Here is a 17,056-nt window from a genome sequence, read left to right as displayed (position 1 = left end):
TAAAATTTTTAACATATATTCATTTTATATTTGTATTATATCATTATTTTACCTCTTTAAAATTTACTTTAATTCCAGTGATGATCCTTTCTTGATTTTGTCTCCTGGGAAGCTCAATAATAAATTTATGATTCACTATGTAAGCCACTCTAGCTTTGTCTTCAATGGGTAATTCTGCCCTATTTTTCCTGTAGTTAAGACCTTTACTTACATCATTATGTAGTGCTCTATATTTGCATTAGTCACCCGGCCCATACATTGCACCACAGTTAATCCAATAAATATACATTATTTTGCACTATTTTCTTATTGAACTTGCATTTTATCTCCTCTGTTATAATTGTCTTGAGAATTAGTACAATGTCTTATTTTTGTTTGTTTATTGTCTTGTCTTCTTCTTAGTGAACAGAATAGTGAATATTATAATGACCAAAATTTTTAGGAAACACTCATTGAAAGTAATGAGAACATATTTAAAAGCCATTTTTCAAGCAACAGTAAGAAAATATCTCACCACCATGGAAACCTCCATTTATCTAAGGAAGTATTTTTTGTTGTTGTTTTTCTTTTAGTGGATAGATGTAACTTTTCATGTAACAAATCAATCGAATAATATTTTACACAGATATGTCACATTTCCCAAAGAACAAATCAATACCAATGTCTCTTTTCCAGCACTAGATCCTGAAACATAAAGAAGTTGGGTGACACACCCTAACTCACCCTGCAGGCATATTGCAAATCTGGCAACTTAATTCACTTTGGAATTAAAATGTTAAAAAATGTCTATATCTAAACAATCAGGTTGAATCCTCTTCGAGGATTAGAGCACTACCCATCTGTAGGGAATACTGAAGAAGGTAATGGTGATGAAAACTTGACAACATAACACATGAAGGAAATTCCCGCTATGATGGGAGAGGTGGAAGCCACATCTGCTATTAACATTAAACAGGAATAAGGCCACATACTAAAATGTGGACTAAGGAAATACAAACTAGATTGCTATTTTGATTTTTCCTTTTTTATCTATCAGACCTTTATATTAATAGATTAACAGTCATTGAGCACACATATAATATGCATGAGAATATTAGCAACTTTATAGATAGGGTTCTGAATAAAACAGCTGGTATTAGTCAATACATTCCAGTTCTTTTTTCATAACTGTAGAAGATAAGCTTTATATGTGATGACATATTCATAATAATGCTAGAATTATAGAGCTCAGATATTTATAAAATGTATTTTGTAATTATTCCACTAGATATCCCCCCATTATTCTGGGTACCCTATGTTTCTAAAACAGTGGTGACTAGACAAAATATATGGGTTTTGCCCATTTACTGCAGCTGTGGATTGGATAATCAGTGATATAAAACTCAACTGGAAAAATAAATAATACCTCTCAGTACTCTCCCTTTTCTTTTGGAAATTCACTTTTAAATCTAATTTAGTCTTGGATATTTTAATGTTTCTTAAAAGCTTGTAATTTATTGGGAATATTTGTTGCTAAGGGTATATCGATCATGTGTATTTACAATTGCCTATCGAGTTGCATCTTCTCCAGAGAAATACTGTATCTCATTTTTTTTTTCTATATAAACTTAGATGCTGAACATGTTTGATGTATCATGTAGATAGAATCATTTCCTTCACCTGTCCTGGGGAGATACATGTTTTCACATTAAAAAATCTAGTGGCTTCAGTTTGCATGAAGACTGAGTCCAGCTACCACTGACTTACTGACGTACAGTGCATGAAGTTAGAATGATAGTGAGGAGGCAGTCTTGAAGAGCACGTTGTATGTTGCTTAACAACACAGAGATCGTTAACAATGTTAATTAAATAATCACTGGGCAAAGTTAATAATTCTGTTTTATCTTCCATATTTGGCCATCATCCATATCCTATATACAGCAACTTAATGATATTATTACATTAGGTACGTAACTTCCTTATTCCCTGATAGAGTTGTAGCTTTTCTGAAAAAGGATGGAAGTGAAAGATGGGGGTGATAATGACTTTCTTAATTCTTCAGCTTTTTAGTAGATAGGATCTCCTTCATAATGAGCAGGTTTAGCTAAGATTAAAAGAGATTTGGATTTCCCTTTTAGAATGTATAGGTGATTACCACAGTTAAATTTGAATCAGTGAAGACACTTTGATCTGTGTGTACCTGAGATACTCAAATAAAGATCAGAATTTCTGCTGGAGAATATGGAAACCCTCAAATGACAAAATGCTAAATTAAGATTAAAGGTAAAATTGTTAACTGACAGAAGTTTATATACTCATTATCCATAATGCAGTTCTAAAAACAAAAGCTCTAATGGAGCGAATGCCTTAACCTAGGAACCTACTTGTACAGTCGGTGTCTACAAATATTTCTGTAGTGTTAAGTACATCTGGCTATCATAACTTGACATACATATTTTATATATATATATATATATATATATATATAATTTTTGGCCATGCACATAATTAATATGCCATATTTTGTTTTTATATTTTCTAAGCAATTCTCTAATTATAAGTTGGTACTCTGTGTATTTTGCCTAACAAGATACAATATGCTTTCCAGCAAGATTACATCTGTCCTGATCCTTCTTATTAATTATTAAACTAGCCTCACTTATGAATCAACCACTATAAATGTAGTTAAATAAGCCAGATTTCTTGAGTCTAATCATTCTGAACCACTGAAAATTCAAGGATCTGGAGCCACAAAGCTGGGTATCAGCTTCTGTTGGACACATTAGAACAACAATTCCTTATGCTTATAAAGCACACTAATTAATGTCTTACTGAAACATAGTCTTTCTGAAAAAATAGAATCATATGAAGGTTTTTATTTTGCAAATGCTCATGTAATATAGTTATACATTTAATTTATACTGACTTAAAAATAATAATGAAAAAGTAATTAAGAGTTCAAATATAGTACTAAATATTTATGTGCTAATGAGGGCTATTAAGAAATATCATGTTTCTTATCCTTCACATCTGATAGGGTATTTTTTCACCCTTTTTGACAACATTAAGCCTAATAATGTGACTTACCTTATCTGATAAAGCATGACCTTAAAGCAACATGCTTTACTTTTGAGCAGAAGCTTGAAGAATGTGTATATAAATTGTTACATTCCCTTTACCTGATTTGATTATATAAAATCTTGTGTTAAGATGGAGCTTCTATCACTGGGATCCTGAAAGATTATAGTGACTCTCCTTCCCCTACTATTACTCATTGAATTAAACCACTGACATTTGGGGTTACTTGTTTCTATAACATAACGCAGCTAATCATAAATTATGTGAAATTAACTACAAATTTCTGAGTAAATATATTTTATAAGTTAAGGCACCATATTTTTCTATAAATATTAAATGATTTATCAGCATATCAATCCTTAGGTCCTCTGCTATTATTCTTTTGAAGTACTGGGAGTCCACAGATAATATGATAAAGTTCTGCTTGTGTCACTGAACACCACAAAACATAGTTAATATTGTGAAATCTCAAATAATGCAGATATACATTTGCATACTTAAAATTCAAATATTTTGTGGGATGCATTGCTTCTGATGTAGAGAAAGATGAAATCTTACTTTTTCAATAGACTCTCAACAAATAGAAATCCCTGGCCTTATTCCTAGTTCTTGCTCATCTAAGGCTAAAGCCAGTTATCCAGTTTAGTTTTTATTCATCAACATTTACAATATTCTTTGCATTACACTTCATGCTTTTTTGCATTTTTCTGGTTAATCATCACCACAATCCTATAAGTTATTGATATTCCATTGTACAGAGAAAGAATTGAGGCATATAAAGTTCAAAATGTGTCCTTGGGTATACAAAGAAAAGATGATTGAGCAGGTGCCTCTTAGCAATTCTGTATTATTAAAAACACTTGCTCAGTTTATTCTAATTGGTATCTCATCATAATCATTAACTGTTCACGTATACTTATTTACTGTATTTTAATATGTGATTTGGACTAAAAGACACTAAGTCAGCAATTAAAAGTATCAGACATCTCAAAATAGTAAAATCCACTGTAATTTTTATGTTTAAATATGATTAATTGTATTTAAATACATTATGTTAAAACACACACACACACATGTACCACAGGGATAAAAAATATATAGGAGAGCTAGGTCAATGATCTTATTAATTCTGTGAATACATCTTAATAGGGCTTGAAACTGAGGTTGATGGCATAACCTAGTTAGTTAGCTTAGTAACTTGTAGGAGAGAAACATCAGCTATTGAGCTATCCCCAGTGTGGTACATGGCATTAACATTGCTGATATGATGATTTATTAAACAGCGTGTTGCCTTTCATTAAAGACAATACCTATAGATTTAGAGGAGGTGAGGACTGTTATTCATTTTCAAGTTAGTATGCAGCACCAAGCATATTTCTGTAATAATGTGCTCCTTAATGGGAAGATAAACTTATCTAGATTTGAAAAGAACTAGCAGAAAACAAATAGAACAAAATCTTAACTATTTTCATTATGAATGATATGTAAATGTATTAATATATGCATAAATAACAATCACACAATGGAACTTTAATGCTGACCAAAGGAAATAGCTAAGGAAGAGTTTTCACAGGCAGTAAAATAAATATGTATTTTAGGTTGTCCAGATAAAGAACATTTGCTTTAATATAAACCTTGATTTTGCCAGCAATTTGAAACAAGTTGTAATAATTTTTTTTTAATTTTAATTTTTGGTTTTTCAATTATAGTTGTCCCGCTTTTTCCCCATTGGTCTCCCCCACCCAGCCCACCTCTTCTCCCATGGTCATATCCCTCCCCTTTGTCCATGTTCATGAGTCATTTATACACGCTCCTTGACTAAACCCTTCCCTTACTTATCCCCCTTCTCTTCCTTCCCCCACCCCCTTATTGACTGTTATTCTGCTCTGTAATGATTTTTTATTTGAATCACATCATAATTTTCTCTGTCTTTGTATTTTCAGTAAAATATATTAAATAAGCTGTTAAATACTGTGTAACAGATTGTTCCGTTTTGTATGTAATATGTGCCTATACAGAAAATTGTCTATATACCTGTGTATTTAAATTAAGGCATTTTCATTTTTACTTCCTTAGACAAAGAGAGTGAGAATAAAATTTAAAGTAGAACCTTATTAGATTTGGTAGTCATGAATGTCAAAAGACTTAAATATGTCAGACATTTCCTTCTTAATCAAAGAAATATGTGAATGTATTAATGGAGTATTTCTAACAATGAAGTCTTTTTTCAATCAATGAAAATGTAGCAGGCCATTGGAGCAATATTCATAAAGCCTCTTAATTTAAATTATTCAGGATATAAGGAGTAAATTTAGAGACCTACATGAGTGAAATACAAGATCTGAACTTCCTGAATGATTCACTTAGGGCTATAACAGGCTATCAATAAAAAGCTATGAACTCTCTCAACCATATGTAAAAAATAAATAAATAAAATGCTGCACACACAGCTAAATCTCATGTTGCAAATTCTTTTCATATCCATGTTTAAACTTTAAGTTCTAAAAAGGATACCCAAGAGAGCTGTGGACAAAGGCTGGTGAGCTAGGGACAGAGAAATGCATGGAATGCCTGCAAAGAGCTTATTTTATTAAGCTTTGAAATAACTAAAAATGGCAAGAGAACAGTTAGAGTACTCTAATTTCTGGGCCCAAAGCCTGTTCTGCAGGAGCAATATGTGTGCATTTGTTTATTCTAAAATGCTAAAACTTCTGACTCAAGCTTATACAATGAATCTCATTCTGAAAATCATTCAGGCAACTGCAAGAATCAACTATTGTGAAAATAAAACTAAGATGAATGAGAAGTTCTATGCAAAGCATCTGCTGTCAATGTCTGATTGGTCACAAAGGCATGAGCAAGTCATGTAAGCACTCTCAATTCTCATGGAAGATCATGCAAGTAGGGTACACTTTTACTCCCAAAAGATGTACTAAAATTTTAAGTGGTAAATAAATTAAACAGAATTTTATTGATGGCATGATGCAGAAAAACATCTGTTCACTCTGGTTTTATATTCTTGTACACATTCAATTTTAAACAGAGTTATCATAGATGGTGTAGCAGTTCGCTATTGTAACATGAGTGCTAAGTAAAAACAACCACAAAAGCCTCAGAGATGTACAAACATATACATTTTTATAGCTCAGAAATCTGGGGGCCAGCTACAGGATAGTGCTCTAGGTTGGGCTAGGCAGGGCTTGGCTCAGTTCCACGTGTTCCTCATTCTTCTCCTAGGACCTCTGGACCAGCTAGCATATATTGTTCTCACCTGCAGAGCAGAGGTGCGAAAGGGCAGGGCTAGCATTCCAAGTGTTTTTTAAGATGGCATAATCTGTGTAATATTCCATTAGCAATTTACATGACCAAGTATACATCTCTTGTAGGGGTGAGATAAGTAATCTATAAAAGAAAGCCTTTCTGTAAAATCTCACTTACACAAAGATCTGATGAAGTTAAAGGAACAACCTATGCTTATATTGAAGGAAGCAAATTTTCTAACAGTGGTTAACACTGAAGAGCAAAGGGAAAAAATTGGGACCATAGCATCAACATAGCCAAGAGCTGAAACAGAGTAAAGAAACATAGTGCAGGTCTATGCTTTTCATGACTTTGAATAGTTTTTGCCAGTCCCTTCTTGCCTGCAAAGTTTCTTTTAAGAAATCAGTGGTTAGGTAAGTAACTCCCTTTTTTTCTCTTGCTGCTTTTAGGATTCTCTCTTTATCTTTAACCTTTGGCATTTTAATTATGATGTGTCTTGGTGTGGTCCTCTTTGGGTCCAACTTCTTAGGGACTCTGTACTTCCTGGACTTGTATGTCCATTTTCTTCACCAAACTAGGGAAGTTTTCTTTCATTATTTTTTCAACTAAGTTTTTAATTTCCCGCTCTTCCTCTTCTCCTTCTGACACCCCTATGATTCAGATGTTGGTATATTTAAAGTTGTCCCAGAGGTTCCTAATCCTCTCCTCGATTTTTTCAATTCTTGTTTCTTCTTTCCATTCTGCATGAATGTTTATTTCTTCCTTTTGTTCTAAATTGTTTATTTGAATCCTGGCTTCCTTCCCATCACTATTGGTTCCTTGTATATTTTTCTTTATTTCACTTTACGTAACCTTCACTTTTTCCTTTATTTTGTGGCCATACTCAATCATTTCTCTAGAAGTATAATTGGTAGGAAGAAAATAGACAGAAGGGTGTTAAGAATAGTATAGGAAAGTATGAAGCTAAAGAACTTACATGCATGACCCATGGACATGAACTAAGGGGGAAGAGATTGCTGGAGGGAAAGGGGATGCCAAGTGGAGGGGGGTAAAGGGAAAAAATTTGGGACAACTGTAACAACATAATTAAATATAATTTAAAAAGAAGAAAAAAGAAACATATTGCAAAGCAAAGTATAAAAGAAGAGGTCAGATAGGTAACAGGAAACTAGACTTGTCCATACTTCGTTGGTTGTATGGAGTTTGGTGCTACTCTGAGATTAGAAGTTACTGGAAGCTTCTAGACAAAAGAATGACAGGACTCAACCTCATCTCAAAGGATCACTATGGCTACTGTTTTGAGAATAAAATTCAAAGGAAATATTTGGAAGCACTGAAATAAGCTAGGAAGCCAATGAGATAAGCTGATGAAAAGGGAAATGGTGAAGGAGATGGCAAGTGTTGGATTGGGTGTATTGACTCATTCATCCTGTCTATGAAGTCTACAAATATTTATTGATCAACTACTCTATGCCAGGCACTTTATGTAGCTTTAACTAGTAGATGTGTTTTGAAGATGGAGACTGTAGAATTTGGCAATGAAGCTATAACAAAAGTCATTTTTCATTAAAACAAAATACAGAACACCCAATAATTAGGAGAGGGAAAGAAACCTCCAGATTTGGTGAAACAGCAGATCAATCTGTCATATCACCAAATACGGAGTTTCCTCTTTCTCTTTTAAATCTTAGAGGTTCTGTGGGTTCTGTGTTTTAAGAGGGACAAATTAAGAGGAAAAGACTATCTTTCCCTAACAGAATATATATATGTGAATAGTAATGGCATAGGGGATATTTTATTGAATATGTGATTTTTAAGCTAATATTAAAATGTAGATATGGAGTAAAAGAAGAAATATAAGTGATATAAAACTGCATTAACTATTCTATGCATTTAATTCAAGTGTAAAGCTCCACTTGCTTCCTATATCATATAAGACAGCAGAAAAGGAGTGAAGTGCTGACAGCTAAAAAGAACACAGAGCATATTTCACAATAGAACGCACCCCTCCAAGTGACCCATGAGAAACAGAAATGGACCATGTACTGAGTATGTTAAGGCAATAGACTCAGAGAAGGTTTAATGTAGGGATGTGGCAGGAGGAGTTGAGTAGAAATTGAAACCAGATCTTTGAGGTGGTAGCTTTTGAGCTGCTTCAATGCATTCCTCCCTTATGTTACATGGTACACATGAGGAGATCATTTCAAAAGGTTGACAAGTCTAATGATAATTAGTGGAGATGAGCTGGAACTGAAATCTGTGACATGTCTTCCAGCATAGTGTGCCAAAACACACATGGAGAAACCAACCTGTGTAGCTGAAAATAACAGATCCCATATATGGAATTATATTTGCTCCTCACCATAACCTATTAATAACTCTTATCTTGGAGGCTTATTCTATTTATTAAGCATTGCTCTGCCTTTATCTGATAATTTCCACTGAACACATTAATGCTACATATATTAAAACCTTTTTGTGGTCCAAAAGTATTAGTAGTATTGCTTTTGATGAAATTGTTCAAACTGAGTACAATGACGTTATTTTCTCCTTATGTACTATATTAGGTGATAATTCTATTCTTTGTTGATATCACCTAGAAACACATGAAAGTATATGTACATTCATAATATAGAACTAAGTTATGTTTTGTGGAAACTTCTTTAAGACAGAGGAAAATTTATTTTTTATTTTAGCATTTTAAAATTGTTGATCTATTATAGTTGTCCCAATTTTCCCCCATTGCTTTCCCCTAACCCCACCCACCCCCCTCACCAACTTACACAGTCAATATAGACCCTGTTGTCCATGTCCATGGGTCATTTATACCTGTTTCTTGACTAGACCCTTTAGCTTCTCCCCCCGCCCCACCTTATTCCCCTCCCCACTCCCCTCTGGTCGCTGTCAGTCTGTTCCTTGTTTCCATGACTCTGATTCTATTTTGCTCATTTATTTGTTTTGTACATTAGGTTAGAGGAAAATTTATAGAAGGCACATTTGATATTAGTTATTCTGAAATATAGTGGCTTTACAGTTTTCCTAAAAACTCTAAACTCTACCTTAAACATAGATGATCCACAAGTATTTTTAATATTTATTGACTACTCAAATAACTATTTACAGTAAGTAGCTCATAAATGTGAAAGCTGTGTGTTACAGAGGATACTGGAAACTGCTTGTTTTCAGGAGTAGAGTTTACAGCTGGTAAATCTGTGCTACATTTTTCCCAATTAATTCCTTAAATTTATTTTCTCATTTCACTTTTACAGGAGAGAGAGAGAAAGAGAACTATTTCTTTTATTTAATATTCAAGGGGGAAGAAAAGGTAAAGTAAAAGTTTAAGTAACTAGTCAAAATCACCCAGAATCATGGGAAGAATGTTTGCTATTTTTATGATGTCATACTGTGTGCAAAACTTAGATCACAGATTTAATTTTGCTTGGTATGACTGGAAACAAGCTCAATAATCCTTTAAATATCTTTTGACTCTGGAACTTTAACTTTTCAAACCTGGTCTGAGTCATGAAGACCCCCAGTGCTACTATACAAATTAAGAAGATCAGAACATGTGTAATGTGAGATATTTTAAAGTATAATATAGTTTCTGTTTCCTGTAATATGAAGAATTATATGTTAAGTGAAATCAGTCCATGTACAGCATACTTAACACACCAGACTTTTCTCAGTTTCTAAAACAAAAGTTGTCATCCATAAACAAAAGCATGTGATGTGTCCCCAAACAGCTCATTCAATGTCCTAATTACAATTCTACTCACTTAGCATATATTCAGTTCAATAAACATTTGAGTGACTATTTTATGTCAGGCATCAGAAACACTTTCAGTGAACTTAGAGTCTAGTGAGGAAGACTGACAACAAAATAGAGAATTTCAATAATGAAAAGTGCTAAATTAGAGGTTTGTAGAGGTAGCTAGCTCTTGGTTATACCTCTGAGGATAGGCCATTAACCTCTGGATTATTCAGAGGGTAAATGCCTTTCTAAATAAACCAGCTCTGAAATCTGGAATATCAATGAGAAGAAAATTGAATTAATTTATTTTCAATTATCCGTTTCCAGGATCAATAGGATGGCAAAAATATGAATTTTGTTCACATAAAGGTGCCATTAAAAAAAAAACTGAATTATCTAATTTTGTGATTATGTTTTTATGGGTAAATACATTAAAGATAAATATATTTTATAATAATTCATCACAAAAAGGTTGCTTTGAAAGTAAAGATAATTTATGAAAGATAAAACTAGGCTGAAGATGAGAGAGTCTAGAAATAAGAAACTTTTTTTTTTAAGTTTTAACCACTCATAGTTATTTCAACTGAAATTCTGATGGTCTTTTTAAGGGGTAAAAAAGTATAAACTAATATAAACACTTTATATCTTCATTGATGTCACAGTCTACACTCTTTTAATACATAAAGATGACAGGTAAATTACATTGCTTGCATTCTCTTAAGTATTTCTGCATAAAACAGACTAGATTATCTAAAATACAATTCAAGACAAAAATGTGTTTTATGAAAAAAAGTGGAGAAATAAAGTCCTATGCAATAATAAAAATAGAAAACAACCTTTTTCTTTTGTTAATGTTTCATGAATGAAAACTTTGGAGTATTCTCTTAGCAAATATGGTCTGTTATGTGTGAAGTTAGAATAAAGTTTTTCAAGAAATGAGCAAAAATATACTCTATTTCATTAAGTATATCCCTTTCCTCATCATAATAATTTTAGGAATACTTAATATTAACATGCATGTCTACTCATATTAAATTTTTTAAATTGTTTTTCATAAATGCTTAAATAATGGTGAACACAAAATCCATACTTCAAAAATGGGCTAAAGGCATTATTTTGGATGTGTTGTGCTTGATTCCTTATTGTTTTGGAGTCTTCCAAATTATGTAACTAATATGGTTAGATTTGAAGTTTCTCAGTAGGACTGCATTTAATAACAAGATCACTTGCAAGATATATTACTTAATTATTCCATTCTCACGTATACTATATGTTTGATTTACATTAGGTGGTAAAATTATTTTTTCAAGAAACGTAGAACAATCAAACATACTTTAAAAAGTGTAGCACTTTTATGGGTACACATGATTGCATTCTTCATTAAAATTGCTCAGTATTTTATTTTTCTGATTCAACTCTTCCATGTATTAACTTGCTGTTATTTTAGCACTTATTATTAATGGTCACTTCCTCTGAGAAATAGTAGGAAAGTATAAAAATCCATATTGTATCATTTAGCAGGATAAGCATTTTAATTAATTTTTTAATTCAATTAAAATGCTTATCCTGCTCACCCAAGGATATGTCTACTGTCTTTAGAGAGAGAAGAGGGGTGAGGAGAGGCAGAGAAAGAGAGAGAGAGAGAGAGAGAGAGAGAGAGAGAGAGAGAGAGAGAGAGAGACATCAATCTGTTGCCTTCCACAGATGCTCCAATGAGGGATCTAGCCCAAAACCTAGGTATGTGCCCTGACTGGGAATTGAACCCATGACCTTTTAGTGTACAGGGACAATGCTCCAACCAACAGAGCAACCCAGCCAAGGAAGGACTAATATTTTTAAATTATCATATTTAATAGCACATTTTTACTTATCAAACATTTGCCATCACTATTTAAAACAGTTTTTCTTGGGAAGTTGCTGAGGTATTACCATATTTTATTGAAAAATATATTATCAATTGTAAAAATCTATTGTTTTTGGATATACTATTAAGAAAGAAAAAGAGTTGCCACTTAAATCATAATGAAAGTTCCCATAAATGTTATGTGACATCTTGATTCCAAAGTTGGCAAAAAAAATGTTTGTAATATAAATTTTGGATTAGATGAAATATAATAATGATAATAATAATAGTTAAATTAATAATAATTCCTTAAATATTATGGCAGAGATTGGTTAAATTTTTTCCCTGGCTTACATTTCCTAGTCTTCATTGCACTTAGTTATGGTCATTTACTTACCCAATATGACATGTTCATGAAACTCTTCTGTGTGGAGTACAATATCAGTATCATAAAAGAGACCTTTGGACTTCTGGCCAAGATGGAGGCATAGACAGACATGCTGCATCTCCCTCCACAACTAACAAGAAATACAACTACCTCAAAACTAGAAAAAAACAGAAGTTCTAGAAAATCAAAGTGCATGGAAGTCCAACACACAAAGATATAAAGAAGAAATACTCATCCAGACAGGTAGGAGAGGCGGAGCTAGGGTGGAGAGGACGTGGTGTGGTGGTAGCAGCAGCGGTGGTGGCAGCAGTGACAGCAGTGTCTGGGCACCAGAAAGCACAGTCACACATTTTAAAAAGTCAAGAGGGACACCTGGGGAGAGTTCCCAGCTCCTCACTGGACCTCACAGCTCAGGGTCCTAGCACCAGGGAAACTCAAGTTTCATTGCTTCTGACTGTGCAGACCAGTGGGGGTTGGGGTGGAGGCAGAAACTGCTGGTTTCAGCAGCGTCTGCTTGTTTAAAGGGCCCCCATGGTCCTAGAACATCCGCAGATCTACCTACTCTGGGAACGATGGCCAGGGTAGCAGCTAGAGGGACGCCAATCTGGTGCAGAAGTGGGAGAGGTGCCTGGAAAAGGGGGAGTGCTGGGTAAGTGGTAGTGTTCCCTCTTAGACCCCTCCCCCACATACAGCACCACAACATGGTGAAACAGGTCACTCTATACTGACAAATCTCTAAGTTTCTGCCCCTTACAACATAACAGGAGTGACAGCTCTACCTGGGACACAGAGACAAACAAACACAGGAGCCTGTCATAATGAGGAGACAGAGAAGTATGGCCCAAAAGGGGGAATGGATCAAGGTTCCAGTGGGAGAACTAAGTGATGAGGAGATAGCCAACCTAACAGGTGCAGAATTCAAAACATTGGTAATAAAAATGCTCACAGGCTTGACACGCTTGAGTATGGCAAACACATATGAGAAGAAGTGAAGGCTATGCTAAGTGAAACAGAGGAAAATCCACACAAAACCAATGGTGAAGGGGAGGAAACTGGTATTCAAATCAATGATTTGGAACATAAGGAAGAAAACAGTCAACCAGTGCAGAATGAGGAAGCAAGAATTGAAAAAAATGAGGGAAACTTCCCAAATTCTGTGACAGAGATGGACATACAGGTCCAGGAAGCACAAAGGGTCCTGGGCAAGCTGGACCCAGAGAGGACCACACCACAATGCATCATGACTGAGATGCCAAAGGTGAAAGATAAAGAGAGAGTCCTGGGGGCAGCGAGAGAAAGGCAGAGAGTTGCCTACAGGGGGGTGCCTATAGGACTATCAGCTGATTTCTCAGAGGACACTTTGCAGGCAGGAAGAGACTGGCAAGAAGTATTCAAGGTGATGAAAAGCAACCTACAATCAAGATTACTCTATTCAGCAAAGCTATCATTTGGAATGGAAGGGCAGATGAATTACTTCCCAGACAAGGTGAAGTTAAAGGAGTTCATCATCACCAAGCCATTATTGTATGAAATGTCAAAAGGACTTACTTTAAAAAAAGATCAAAACTATGAACACTAAAATGACAACAAACTCACAACTATCAACAACTGAATCTAAAAAAAAAAATAAAAACAAAATCCTACTAAGCAAACCAGAATAGAAACAGAATCATAGGTATGGGGATCATTTGGAGGGTTATAAGCTGGGAGGGAGGAGGGGGAGAAATGAGAAAATGGTGCAGGAATTATGAAGCATAATTGGTTAGTACAAAATAGAAAGGAGGAAGTTAAGAATAATATAGAAAAGGATGAAGCCAAAGTACTTATATGCATGACCCATGGACATGAACTAAGGGGGGTAAGATGCTAGAGGAAAGGGGGCTACTGGTCAGAGGGAAGCAAAGGGGGAAAAATGGGACTACTGTAACAAAATAATCAATAAAATATACGTTAAAAAAGAAAGAAAAGAAAAGGAACCTTTGCTGTACTGACCAGTTTGTTGCCATAAAGAGAAATAATTAAAATCTTTTTTAAATAATAGGGGCTGCATTTAAAATTTACTACATCTACTTTGTTCCCACTACAACAGGAACAGGACAGGCCTTTTCAAATAGTTCAGTAATCAGTTTTGGGGCAGTTTGAAATGCAAGCATGAGTCTTCCTAGATTCTTTCACTATAAGAACCCACGGGATTGTGAGTAGAAAGAAAGATGTCATTAGTGAAGTCCATGGAGCACGTAAACACTGAAACTATGAACACTGCAGAAAGAAATTGAGAAGTCCCTACAATTAGTACTTCAAAAATATCTGATGTAATCCTGCATCTATGTTATATATCAATCATATCAGTCAGTATATACTAAGTTATGTGACAAGAACAACCCCTAAATTTTGAAGGCTCAAACCCACAAAAACTGATTTCTGGCTCACAACCGAGCCTCTCTCCCCCTTAATTCACAGGGTATTCAATTTTGTATTGTCATTGTCCTCCCCATCAAAAAGCCACTTATTGGACTAATGACAGAAAGAGACTGTGGCAAAGCAAGTTCTTAAAATTTAATTTGAATGTGATGCAAATCATTTTTAATCATATTTCATCAGCTAGAACCAGTTACAGATCCCTGCTCAACCACAGGATACCAATACCCTACTGAATGTCAGAAAGGCACAGACATGGAAATATTTACATTTCAGCATGAATAGCTAACATCTGGACCAACACAGGTCACAAGATGTGATGAATGGATGATGCCAAAGCTGACTACATACAAGGATGATCTAGGCAAGAATGGGGGAAGGGATATTTTCTTTGCCTTAAGTTACTAGTTTTTCACCAATTCTTTCGTGTTGAATATAGAGTTATACAGTCATAGCAAAAATCATGTGGCTAGGGCTGTATATGAATGATTGATAATACAAACACATAGGTAAACATACCATGTACATGCATAAAGGGCATGGTTTCAGCTTTTCATCTAATACTTTTTGTTTTTATTTAGAGAGTGCCCAGAAAAACAAAATCACAAAAACCAAAAATATTTTCTGTTGATGAATTCAGTTGTTTGGATGCTATGCTGTACCTGGACAGTTGCAGCAAAATTCTGGATTCCATAGATATCAATCAGGACAACTGAATAATGCATATACAGTATCTGTTATGATTCTGTATGGATTCCATTTACAGAGTGCAAAATACACTAGTCTCAATTATACTGCCAATTATATTCAAATGCTGATTATACTGTGATGCTTAAGAATATTAATTCTGGAGTAACTCTGCCTAAGGTCAACTTTAAGTTCCATTATTTATTAGCTGTGTGATATAGAAAAAGTTGCTTAACCTTTTTGATGCTGAGGATTATAATAGTATGCACCTCATAGGGTTGCTGTATTAAATGAACTAAACCACACAAAGTATTTAGCATAGTGTTTAGATACCACAAGAATAACCAAAGTCTGGAATATAGTGTTAACCTCTCTAGACCACACCTTTACTCATCTACAATTTCACCTTGTTGAGTACTGACTGCCCTCATTGTACAAAAAGAAGCAAAGTGGGATGTGCAGAGACCCTTTTGAAAAGCCACATACAGGAGACTAATACTGCTAGCTTCTTTTCGATAAAGAAAATTCCCCGTCATCACATGCAAATTCAGAATGATCCATCTGGACATTTTCTTTCTACAGAAATCATGTCTTCCCAGAAAGTTTCCCATTTTTCCTGGTGTCTGGGCTCACTGATTATCAGGTTGATTTTCATAAACTGTCCTAGTACATCTCAAAAATATGTTCTTTTCTTTCATTTTTTTCCAGTTTATCAGCATGTTTCAGGGAAAAAAAATTAACACAAAGAAAGTCTTGCTGTATGGTAGCAGAGTTTGAAATGACTGCAGAATTATTTCTGAAGTCGTATTCATGGTTTACCACATCAATTCATTCTGAACAAACAAGAGCAACAGTGATTCACATTAATACCAGAGTGTGAGAAAAATCAGTCATTTGTCTTCCCCCATCAGTTACTCATTCTGAATTTCATTCGTCTCTGTGAGGAGAGCAAGAGTTAAATGCATATTGTTGGTAACTTGAAACTCCCTCCCAGCCTCTACTTCCTGCTCTGTCCTCTTAATCTCCAACTCTTTTAGGTTCACTACAGGTTGGAACTTCTTTACTTTAAATAGAGCAGCACTTCCACTCATCAGGTTTGTTTTCTTTTAACCTGTGTTGATACACAGCTCCACCCAAACTGCTTTAGAACTTCCTTCTTAAATCCCCAGTTTTCCCAGCGTGCACTGCTCTCATCCTTACAGCAGGTGACTCTGTCTTGCACTTTTCTGAGAACATTTCAACTTCCCCCTTTAGATCTTATCTAGATGAGAAATGGTGCTTTTCAAACTACAATCTGGTACATATGTACTTATTATCTATTAATAAACTTTATTTTAAACTTTAAGAGCACTGTTATGTATTTCATTTTTGTTTTTATTCTGTAATGAAAACTAGGAAATCAGGTATTTCTGTGCCAGAAAACGAAGGCATGTAATGATCATATGTTCTTCAGAACACAAGATAATTTGAGGTGAAAAAGGAAATGAATCCAAACAATCTGCCCATAAACCACATTATCTTAAAAAAAAGAAAAAACACGTGTCATATTAAAGCACTACCTTTATTTAGAGATGAGTTAGAAATAAAGACAATTTGCATAAAAATTATTTCAGGTCATACTCTATACCTTTAGATTTTTAGTCAAAATGCT

Source organism: Furipterus horrens, unplaced genomic scaffold (assembly GCF_987537825.1).
Source record: "Furipterus horrens unplaced genomic scaffold, mFurHor1.1.pri manual_scaffold_9, whole genome shotgun sequence".
Classification (NCBI taxonomy): Eukaryota; Metazoa; Chordata; class Mammalia; order Chiroptera; family Furipteridae; genus Furipterus; species Furipterus horrens.
Note: the sequence above shows the minus strand (reverse complement) of the source record.